The 11,384-nt window shown below is 38.7% G+C and overlaps 1 pseudogene; it reads left to right on the plus strand.

Annotated features, from left to right (window-relative positions):
• LOC110308481 overlaps nucleotides 1-11,145 on the plus strand; it is a 48,383-nt pseudogene extending 37,238 nt beyond the window's left edge.
• Nucleotides 11,146-11,384: the final 239 nt, after the last annotated feature.

Below are 11,384 nucleotides of genomic sequence, written 5' to 3' on the forward strand. Positions count from 1 at the left end.
GGGAAGGGAAGGGAAGGGAAGGGAAGGGAAGGGAAGGGAAGGGAAGGGAAGGGAAGGGAAGGGAAGGGCTCAGATCATATAATGTTGCTGTTTTGTGGGCCCTTGGGGTAGTGATAATATTGGTGAAAGTATAGATGATGGAGGACTGGCTTGTGAAGCTTCAGGGGAAAGCATATATTCTCTCAGGGCTGCCCATGTAATACGTTAGATTCAGAGTCCATGCAAGTGAAATATTAGTGTATCACTGTGTATCTTGGCTAGGTTTCTATTGCTATGATAAAATCACTGACCCATACCAATTTGGGAGGAAAGTTGGTTTGGCTTATAGTATCTCATCACCGTTCATCACTGAAGGAACTCAGGCCCAGAAATCAAGCAGGAAGTGGAGGTCAAAATGGAAGCAAAGAGCAAGGAGAAATGTCATTCAATGGCTCACTTCCCATGGCTTACTCACTTCACTTTCTTATACCACTTCACGCCACCTGCCCTAAGATGGCACTACCTTCATTGAGCTTGGCACTCCCACATCTATCATTAACCAGGAAATTGCCCTCACAGACTTGTTTACATTTCAGACTGAGGGAAACACTTCCTCAACTGAAGTCCTCTCTGTCAAATGACTCTGTCTTGTGACATGTTGACAGAAAGCTAGCTAGCACACTGTGATAATGGCTGCAGATGAGATGAAGTTGAATAATTGTTATTTACAAAAAAAAGTCAATGCCATTAGAAAAAAAATCTCCTGAGATATGATTTTTGTTTGTGTGTGTGTGTGTGTGTGTGTGTTTGTGTGTGTGTGTTGTTTTGTTTTAGAGTCAGCAAACAGAATCTGTGGTCCAAAGTAACTTAGGCAGCACATCAAGTTGGCAGTTGAAAGTGGCCATGTTCAGAGGCCTTCTCATTGTACTTCTTCTGAAACCAAGAGTGGTCATGGCGATCACTGAAGGCTTGATATTGTGTGATGGGTTGGTGGCCCTGCAGAATGACTCTGAGAGGCCACTCATAAAGGTGCAGCCTTTGTTGCAGAGGAGACTTAAGGGTGTCGGCATGCCAGTTTTAGTTCTGTTTGTCAAATGATAACTTTTAGGACAGTGAAAAGAGCTAACTCAGAAGGGTCCAGGGGCTTTGAAAGTTATATAACTATAGATCAATGACTAAAGATCAATGTTTGAAATTAAAGTAAAAAGATCATTTCCTTAGTATGTTAATTTCATTTTTCAGAACTCTTAAAATTAATTACACATCAGATGCATTAGCATTCTGATCACTGGTTAGTTTTTATATTGGGAATCCCCAAGAAATTGAATATTTCATCATTTCCCAAATACGTAGTCTACCATTACTTTAAGGCTCAAAATCAGGGTTTTCAACAGATACCATAATTTTTCCTTCCTATTCCAGAATGGAGTAAGCCAGTGTAGGAAACACACTGAATAGATTCACATTCATACTATTTGTATGAATTCTACTAAACTCAGAAAATTCAACCGAAGCCAAACACTGGCTTTGGTATACTGTTGATTGTCACAGAAACCATAATAGGTATATTAATCACACTTCCAGGGAAAATGAACAACAAAAGGAAAATTATATTGCGCACCTGATAAATTATATGTGAAATCTGGTAAGTGACAATTTAACAGTATGGGACCCTTGCATAATTCCTACCCTATGGCTTACTACTACTCTGTAGGAAAGTTTGAAATGACATTGACTTTCATGCTTAAATATCCATTAATATAAACTTGTGTGATGCCAACACAATCGCATTTATCATATGTTACGATTACAAGCTGTGTTGGCAGAGTTTAGTATACCTACAAGTTCACTAATTTCTCTTAGCTTTCAAGTGTCTACTGTTTCTATTTCTGCTTCTTTTTCCAAAAGTTGATGTCTGGTTGCTCTGTCTCTACCTGGGTCATAGTTGAAATCCACCTGCAGAAATATATTGAGTATATGCTATGTGGTTTTCTTCACTATACAGCTGTCCCTCTGTGTGATGACAGGTCTCCACGTAATGCCAGCCCTAACACACAGACGCTTTCATCTCTCACTTCTTCTGTTTCACCATGCATTATCTATGATGTTTTATATCGAGCATCATTATGTATCTCAATATACTCCTGCACTTACAATCCAGTCTCCATTCTTGCTCAATGGCATAAGCCTTCTGTGGGCCAACAATTCTTGCTTAAATAACTAATAAAATAAACAGGAGAAGAAAAATAGGAACTGGGAGAGATAACATTCGTGGGTATTAGCACTTCACTAGAAACTTCATAAGCACTCTACTGACATTTCTGAGTTTATCCCCTCTAAAAGTCTGTAATACATGGTAAGTGCCTACATTTTACAATTCTACCCTTCTATCACCTTCAAATGTTTTTGGTGGTGGTGGTAGTGGTGGGGTTTTTTTTTGTTGTTGCTGTTTTTTTTTTTTTTTTGGTTTTTTTTTTTTTTTGGGGGGGGGGTTTCGAGTCAGGGTTTCTCTGTATAGCCCTGGCTCTCCTCGAACTCACTTTGTAGAACTCTGCCTGCCTCTGCCTCCTGAGTGCTGGAATTAAAGGCGTGCGCCACCATGCCTGGCTTCAAATGATTATTTTAAATATGCACATGGATAGTAAAGGGAAATGATATCACAGCCTCTTTGAGCAACTATTATGTGAACCCACTGTTGTCTTCTTGTTTTAATAAGATTGATTCCAGTTGCTTAGTGACAAGTCCTAGGAAAATAGTGTCAAAATGCACGAATGCCTGGAAAAACCTTTTGAACCATCTAGTAATTGAAGCATCTTCAAGAAGTAGATCTGCTTGTCTTCACATCTCCAATTTCAGACATAATAAAGAAAAATCAAAGAAACAAACAAACAAAAATAACCATGTAAGACCAAGAAGTGGTTACATAATTATGCCCCAAGGCAAACAGCTGCTTACACTTCTCTGCTTTTCTTATTGTCACTAAGTTTTTCTGTGCAAATGTGATTGAGTTTTAAAACACTTCTCTTTGCAAGGAAGAAATGCATCTTATTTTATCTTTGGAGATGTTTTGTTTAGCAAATACTTAACATTTTGTGTCAGTTTGAAAACAAATGTTCGCCGGTCGTGGTGGCGCACGCCTTTAATCCCAGCACTTGGGAGGCAGAGGCAGGCGGATTTCTGAGTTCCAGGACAGCCAGGACTACACAGAGAAACCCTGTCTTGAAAAACCAAAAAAAAAAAAAAAAAAAGAAAAAAAGAAAACAAATGTTCCCCATAGACTCATAGAGAGTAGCAATACAGGAGATGTTGTCTTGTTAGAGTAGATGTGGTCTTGTTAGAAAAGGTGCTTTGACATTTTAGAAGCTCAAGCAAAGGCTCAGTGGCTCGTTGTCTTTCCTGCTGATCAGGATGTAGAACTCTCAGTTACCTCTCCTGCCATGTTTGTCTGCATACTGCTATGGTTCCTATCATGATACAAATAGACTAAACCTGTGAAATGTAAGACACCCTCAATTAAATGTTTTTCTTCATAAAATTTGCCATGGTCATGTTGTCTCCTCACAGTTATTGAAACCCAAACTAAAACAGTTTGCATTCATTACAAATGTTAGTTTCAGAAACAAATAAGAAAAATCTATTTATATTTTTCAACTATAAATTTACAAATTAAATAATCACTCATAATCTATGGATTAGCTTTCCCTGTTCTCAATTCTAAATTCTTCAAATTACTTGTCTTTTCCAAAGCATATCTAGAGGCAGTATATATAAATTTATCCTATATCATCATAAAACATAATGATTTTTTTTGCATTAATGTAAACATATAACAAGCCTTTCATGATATAGATTTGGAGTATAAAAATAATAATTTCTGCCTGATAGTCTACAAATGTCTATGAAAGAGGCTTCCTACAGTCCCCTTACACCATCATTGAGCTCAGAAGTATAGAAAATAAGGACATTAAGAACCATAAGCAGTATTCCATTTAATTCTATTCCATTTAATTCTATTCCATTTAATCCCAGTCGATGTTATACGCCAAAAGTTCTCTATTTACAGAGTGTTGGGAAAATGAACCAAGGGTACTTTACACAGAAAATCAAATCCATGGATCACAGTAGAAAATAACTGCTATTTGCAGTTGCTTAAACTGTACCTTCTTGGGCAGAAAGATGGATGCCTAACTACCTCAACAGATGATGCTAGCCCAGTCATCGCCTGACTATTTGAATCTCAATCACAAAGTTCTACTTTTATTGGGCCTAAAGTTTAAGATTCAGAATTGATTTGCTCCAAAATGTAGGATAGTGTATAACATCAGAATTCATACTACATAAAGAATAGTTAAAGACTGAGGACATATAGTGTTCATTTAGTAAGATAAACAAAACCTGTTTATTCATTGTCCTTTTGTCAAATACATGTCTAAAATCAAGGAACATCTCATCTCTTGAGCATCTGTCAGCTCCTATAAGAACACACTTTGGTATGCTAGGCATGAAGGAAGCCTATTAACATGTGTTACTAAATACATACATGAATATATATACATATATATATTTCATAGTATATATTATATTTTATACATAAATTTAGCTCAACAAGGGAATTTAGTTTTCCAAAACACTGTACCAGAACCCAAACCAGGCTAGCAAACACATTTAGCAAAAATGGCTTCTGTGTTTTATTCCTGCCATAGATCATGAGAGTGTTGTATCTCAGAGATGGGAGTTCAGTTTCACAATTTGATCTTATTGGCCAATTAACATTAGCAGGAAGGAGAAGGTACTGGAAACAGGAGCCCTAGCTAAGCTAACCACCTTTGGTTGAAAAAAAAATGTTACATATGAATCTTCTAGCACAAATACAACTGCATCTCCCACTTACGTTGCTTAGTACATCTCCTTTCTCTCTGTAAGTCATAGTCACACTGTTTGCACTGTCCCCTCATTCCGTGCACCTCACAATCATTGTGCCTAGTATTATCCCCTCATCCTCTAGTGGTTGAGATCACAAATCCAGGAAGACAGGGATTAGCAGTTCCGTGACCTTTCTTCCCCTCTTTTACAGATTAGCCTCTATTCCTTTGATTTTCTGATATTTGGACAGAGAATTGGGAGACATGGGAACATTTTGACATTATTAACATGATAGTGAATATTTATTAACAGGTGGAGTGCAAAATTAATTCACTGACAATGTCAGGTTCCTCTCTCATAGGACACAATAATTATTTCCTTAGACACACAGTTGTGATGACTCAGAGTCCAGTGTCTTTCACAGTAAGACACTTTACCATATATGGTGTCTTTTTCTGTCTCTGCTGCTTCTCCTCTCATGTTGAAAGACATTGATTCAAACTGCAGTTTCTACCAAGAAGCAGGGAGGAATGTCCCCCATCACAACAGGCTTTGAAACAGCATGGGATCACTCTTACTTCCCTCTTGAGTTTTCTAAAATTGTTATTTGTTGTGTTCACTAGATGCTAGGTTTTTTTGAAAATCTGTTACTTCATAGGCATTCAGCTGAGGAATAATGTCACATTTTCCCTCCATTTGCCCCTATGAATGAAAAATATTATCTACTCAACTATCGAGGAATAAGCCAAAAAGACCCTGTCTTCATTAAGTCAGGAGAGATGAGATGTTTGGAGGTAACTCCGCTTGTCTTCTGATTCCAAGAAACATAAGATTGTGACTTCCGTCACTCTGATCTTTAGTGGCTTGTGGTTGTCAGACAAATCTTATTGTCCATGGTATTACTAGGGGATCTAAATACTCCTCTTGGGTTCTTAGTCTTGTTAAAAGAATTCTTGGACAATTTTATTAATGTTTGAAGGAAAAACAACAGAGCAAACACACTCTGAATCTTGGCAGTTGCCTGAAGGAAGGTTAGGCAGAAGAAAAAGACAGAAATTCATGTCTTATGAACTAGGATTCAAGAATCCTGGTAGCTTTATTACTGGAATCTGGCAAGCAGCTGTATAGCAATGAGGTGGTGACACCATGGAGTGTAACTTCACCTGTTTGACAAAGGCATTAGCAAAATAAATTTTATCTTGACTTTTATTACTAAAACTTCATTTAACATTTCTGCACAACATAACAAAAAAGTTTAAAATAAATACTTAAATAGGTCCAAGGTAAATTTGGAAATAAAAGTAGGGGACTCATTGGACTGAAAAGTCATCCAAAGGCCATTCACGGATGGACCTAGCCCCTTTACACATATGTAACAGATGTGCAGTTTGTCTTCATGTGAGTTCCCTAATAATTAGAGTTGTGGCTGTCTCTGACACTGTTGCCTGCCTTTGGACTTCTTGCACTAGCTGGTCTCAGTAGGAGAGAATACACCTAGTCTTGCTGATCATTGGTGTGCCAAGACAAGTTGGTACCCATTTCACAGAGGAAAAGGAGAAAAGAGATGTGGAGATGCAAAGTATGAGGGAGGGACTCGAAGGAGAAGGGGGGCTACAACCAGGATGTAAAGTGCATAATTAAATTAATGATAAAGCTAAGAAAATTTAAAAAGCTCATCAAAATAATAAAAAAATTTAAACACGTCAAATCTTTACTTAAATGCCTTAAGTTTAAGTCTTTGCGGCTAATGACCATGGTTGGCAGATTTTGTTTGCTTGTTAGTTTTATGCATTCCCTTGGTCTAATAAAAGATCAGGCTCTGGAAAGGAAAATTGTTCAAAAAGGTACATGAGAGCCTCTATTACAGACATTGGTTTGTACAACATAAACACAAATTTTATATAATATTCCAAACTTCTAATGCACAATTAATAATGAGTGGACATCAGCTTGACATCTGAAAATATGGCTGTCTGTATCTTAGGCATTTTCTGCTGTCAGATATGTCAATATCTATGTTCAAAATAAACTATAATCATGTACAATGCTTCTCTCTAACTAGTCAGCTACAGAGCATAACCCCAAGCATTGCATGGGGCTGTAGCAACTAGAGCAAAATGGCATTTTATTTTCTATCTGAAATTTATCTTTATCAAATAACTCTTTATATACATTTCTTTCTGGAACTCTCAGAGGTAAATACTAATAATAATGGTCATACTTTTGCTAGCAAATGAAATTTTAATATTCATCATATTACTAAAATCCAGTACTATTTATAGGGTCAAGCTATCATGAAATGATACCATCAGATACTTAATTGGAAAATACATACATATATGCATGCATACATACATACATACATACATACAAACATACAGGAAGAATTTAGTCTGAACTGGCTTCTCATTCTTACCTCTTTATGGATCACTCTCTGCATTGACATCTGTGGGTTCCTCTCCAGTCAATGTCACCCAAACATGGAGACCTGAAGATCTTGTACGAAAGCTAGACATTCTTGGTTATCTCTTGCAATGTATTTGCCAACCATACAAGAATATGCTAAAGCTCAATGTGCTGTGAAACATTTAAAAGTTTACAACTTGTTAGGATGTGAACATTAAATGCTTCTAGGTTTCTCTAATTACCATCTCCAGCTATATTCCTAAATCATATATATTCCATATATATATGATTTTGTCTCCTTAGTATCATCTTAGACACTTTCCCAGTATTCTATTCACACTAAACCTAACAAGGCTGCTCTGTGTTCTTTCAAGTTCATCTCATCAGGACATCATTTGTTACTTTCTCCTAATCTGGTTGCTGAAGTGACACAGTAGGAAAGGTAGAATAAGCAGTTGCTATAACACTCCTTCGATGTTCTAAATTTTCATCCCAATTGAGTATGAGGATTAGTCCTATATGAGAAATTCTGAAGGGTTGTCATCACTGATTTGTGGCATGATATCAACAATTTATTGTATACTGGTGCTGAAAATGAATTCCCTAAGAGACAAGTGCTTGTCATGGGCACTCTGGTGATTTTTAGTAGGTATCTCTCAAGTTAGGGAGGCTTCATCAGGAGAAATACCATTGGTACATTTCATATCAACTCCACTGCTCTGTCATCTGTTTTCTACTTTACAATCTGCTCTTATGCCATCACTTTTAAAGAAAATTTAAAGTAGGACTTACGCCAGCTTATACAGTAGAATCCTGTGCATTGTAACTATCCACTATACTGGATCACTACTGAGCCCGTCCCGAGTTTCAAATTTAACTTTCTTCTTGTTCGGTTAGATTCACAATGAATCAGAAGTACAGATGGGTAGAAACTGGTAGTAGGAAGGACTTGCCAGATTAATTTCAAACCCCAAGTAATGTCCTTTATCATAAATGATTATAGATTAAGCAAAGTAGATATTTTCTTTATTCACTTTGGAGAATCATGATTCGTTTAGGGTAGCTGTTTGTCACTTGCTTCTAACCTAGAATAAGGGTTCATCTCACTATTATATCATCATAAAAGTATTTCCACTCTGTCTTTAAGAACACATCACGGATATTACAGAGATTTCTAGACAATAGGAGACAACCCAATCAGCATGCTCTTAGGCTCATTGTTGTTGAGCTCATTCTTTTGAGAGGTAGAACTCAGGAGCTTTTAACAAAATAGGAAGTAAGCTTGAGAGCTTCTAACCTTCTCTGTGTGTTTGAAAAACACACTACTTTTGTAAATGCACAATGATGATAATCTGATAAAAGAAGAGAGGGATTTAAGAGCTTCTCTTTAGAATAGCAATTCACTCACTGGCTAGGACATCAGCCTAGGGTCACATTTATGGTGGGACATTTAGATGAGCCTAAGAAACGGACTGGAGCGTAAATGAGATTACTAGGATGCCAAAATATTAGTCGTTTTTAAAAAAGAATAAACAGAAAAAATGCAGCAATTGTGCTGGTCTTAAGGCAGAGTTCCTAGGAGAATACAAGTAGAGCAGGTCACAGGAAAGAAGAGGTACAATTGGGTTCCCAGAAATGTACAAAATGTAGCTGCTTTCGTGAATGTCAAACCTAGTAAAAAAAAATCTATGACAAAGATTCCCCCAAAATGTACTGATAGACAATGAGCATCAGTTACTGAGTATAGAGAAAGATCAGTTATAGTAACAAATGTTAGCATGTCATGGGTGAGCAATTGTCCTGCTTTAGATAATAGAATATACAACATTCTTTTCTCCACTGGAAGGAATTATGATGAGGGGTGGATTTGCTGCCGGGACTCATGGTGTATAGCAGAGTTGGAGACTCCTGTCTGTGCTGTGAAGTTTAGGATGAACTTGTGGTAAAACAGAAAATATTCAGCCATGGAGACTTTTAACCCAGCCCGAGGCCTGTTCAGCAGACATCTCTGACCAATGCAAAGGCAATGGCCACAGGGTAGCCTAGAGAGAATGGAGGCGGGCAGCATTCTGAAGCTACAGGAAATAATGCATCCTGTTTGCTCTGACCTAGGTCAGAGGATGTGAATTGTTCTCCACCCACCTATTGCAGGTGACAAAGCAAAAAGCCTCCCTGATAATGACAGTTCATTAGAGAGAGCTAAGTAAGGTGACGACGTCCATTTACCCTATTATACTCAACAATAAATAAAAAAGATAAACAATAGCTTTTCTTATTGGAACAATCTAACTTCATTATTTTAAATGCTAAATACTTATATCTGTCATATTCTGTACAACGCTTAGGGTCTGAGCTAGAGCAATAGAGAAGAAAGAGAAGAAAGGGAAACACAAGAGATACAGATGTGGCAGACAGAAGCCAAAGGCTCCCCAGTTGAATAGCTTTTTTAAAAGTCTGTTTAAAAAGTTCATATGGCGCCACTTATTTAAGAGAATAAACATTTTCTAAATGTGTTCTGCTCTGACAAGGGCCAGGGAGTAGGGCAGTACTCACTCCAACTTCTTCCACCATAAGCGAGGAAATTCCTGGACCCTGTGACCCCTGGATCCCACCTCCCAGGCCTCAACATTTCCATGAGTTACACCTCTGTGGCCTCAAGACAGAAGTTCTGCTTCTTGTGAATAATGCTGGCCCCAATCCAAGTGCTTCTCACTTTTATTGTCCTTTTGCCTCTTGCTTTTCACATGGCTCCAAGTAGCAGGTCTCACTAAGGGTCAGTTTCAGGAACCAATTACCTGATGGATGTATGGATGCCACAATGGGCTTCTTAGCCTGAGCCACCTACATTATTTTTTCCTGTGTGGCTTCCTCTGGATCTATACTCAGACCCAGAGGACCTCTTGTGTTGAAGGCTCTGTTCTGGCTGCTTCCCCTACTCAACTTTCTTTGATCTAATTCTTCTGAAAACCAAGCTGTGTGTCAAGCTGAGAATCTTTCTGTGCCTGTCATTGGAGCCCTTCTTTGATTCAGCAAGCCAGACTAATTTCCCTGAATGTCCCACCCTCTCAATGCCAGCAAGTCAAGTGTTTGAAGAGGTCCAAAGGCAGGTTACCTCAGGATGCAATTGGTCTCAGGCATTGTTTTTTTCTGAAGACACTTGTTTCAATGAGAAAGTTTAGCTGAAGTTGAAAGCAGGAGTCTTCATCAAATGAGTGCCTGTGCACCCTGTCCTCAGCTGATACCCCAACAATCTGGACACTACCAGCCCTGAGGAGAGTAAGGACTCAAAGTTCTCTGGTTCACAGTTTCTTGTCCCTGAAGTATCGTGGAAGTAGAGTTCCTTCCTGAATATTAGCCCAACCCCGAGGAGAGTAAGGGCTTCTACCCTTTCGTGCCAACAATGTCCAGAGAGTCATGGCACAGGCGCTGAGCATTTTGGCCACTGAATGTGAGTTTGTAGGGAGCATACCTGTGATGGCCATGGTGGGGCCAGCTGAAGGTAACATTGGAGTCCTATCCCTGGGAACTAGAAAAGATGTTACAGAAGGCTGAGTTGTACCCTACTGTATGGACATGGGGACAGAGCAAGGCTGAAATGGAATGATCAGCCAAGACATTTGGCTGGCAGCTATAGTTCTCAGATCCTTCTACAGTGGCTGGTGCCTTCTGTTACTTCCAACAGAATGCCAAGGGTTTTGTGGACTTCCAAAATGCACCCATTGCATTAGTATCCCTGGATGAGGGTAAGGAGTTTGGAAGACCTGCCTTGCCTGGTGTTTGGGCTCTTTGCTCAAGAGCAGGCAGAAGTAACTGGCCACCTGCTTCAGTACCATCCTGTACCTGTTTCTGAGTTTACCCTGTCCTATTGCCTTGACTTTGTATGCAGAGATCTGTTAAGCTGCCAAGGCCTCTCCCTTTGTCAATGTCTCTGTATGGAAATCATTTTAGAACCTACCTATACCAACACCCAACCCTCAAAATGCCTCCCAAATACCAAATGCCTTATGCACAACAAACCCTAGTCAATGGTACTGTACAAGCCTCCAAACAATACTATGGCTGAACACCTCAGTCACTCATGATTCCTCAGCTCAAACCCAGCCCTGCTCTAAGGACAGTGCCTTAACCACATCTCT

This window comes from Mus caroli, chromosome 13 (assembly GCF_900094665.2).
Source record: "Mus caroli chromosome 13, CAROLI_EIJ_v1.1, whole genome shotgun sequence".
NCBI classification, from domain to species: domain Eukaryota; kingdom Metazoa; phylum Chordata; class Mammalia; order Rodentia; family Muridae; genus Mus; species Mus caroli.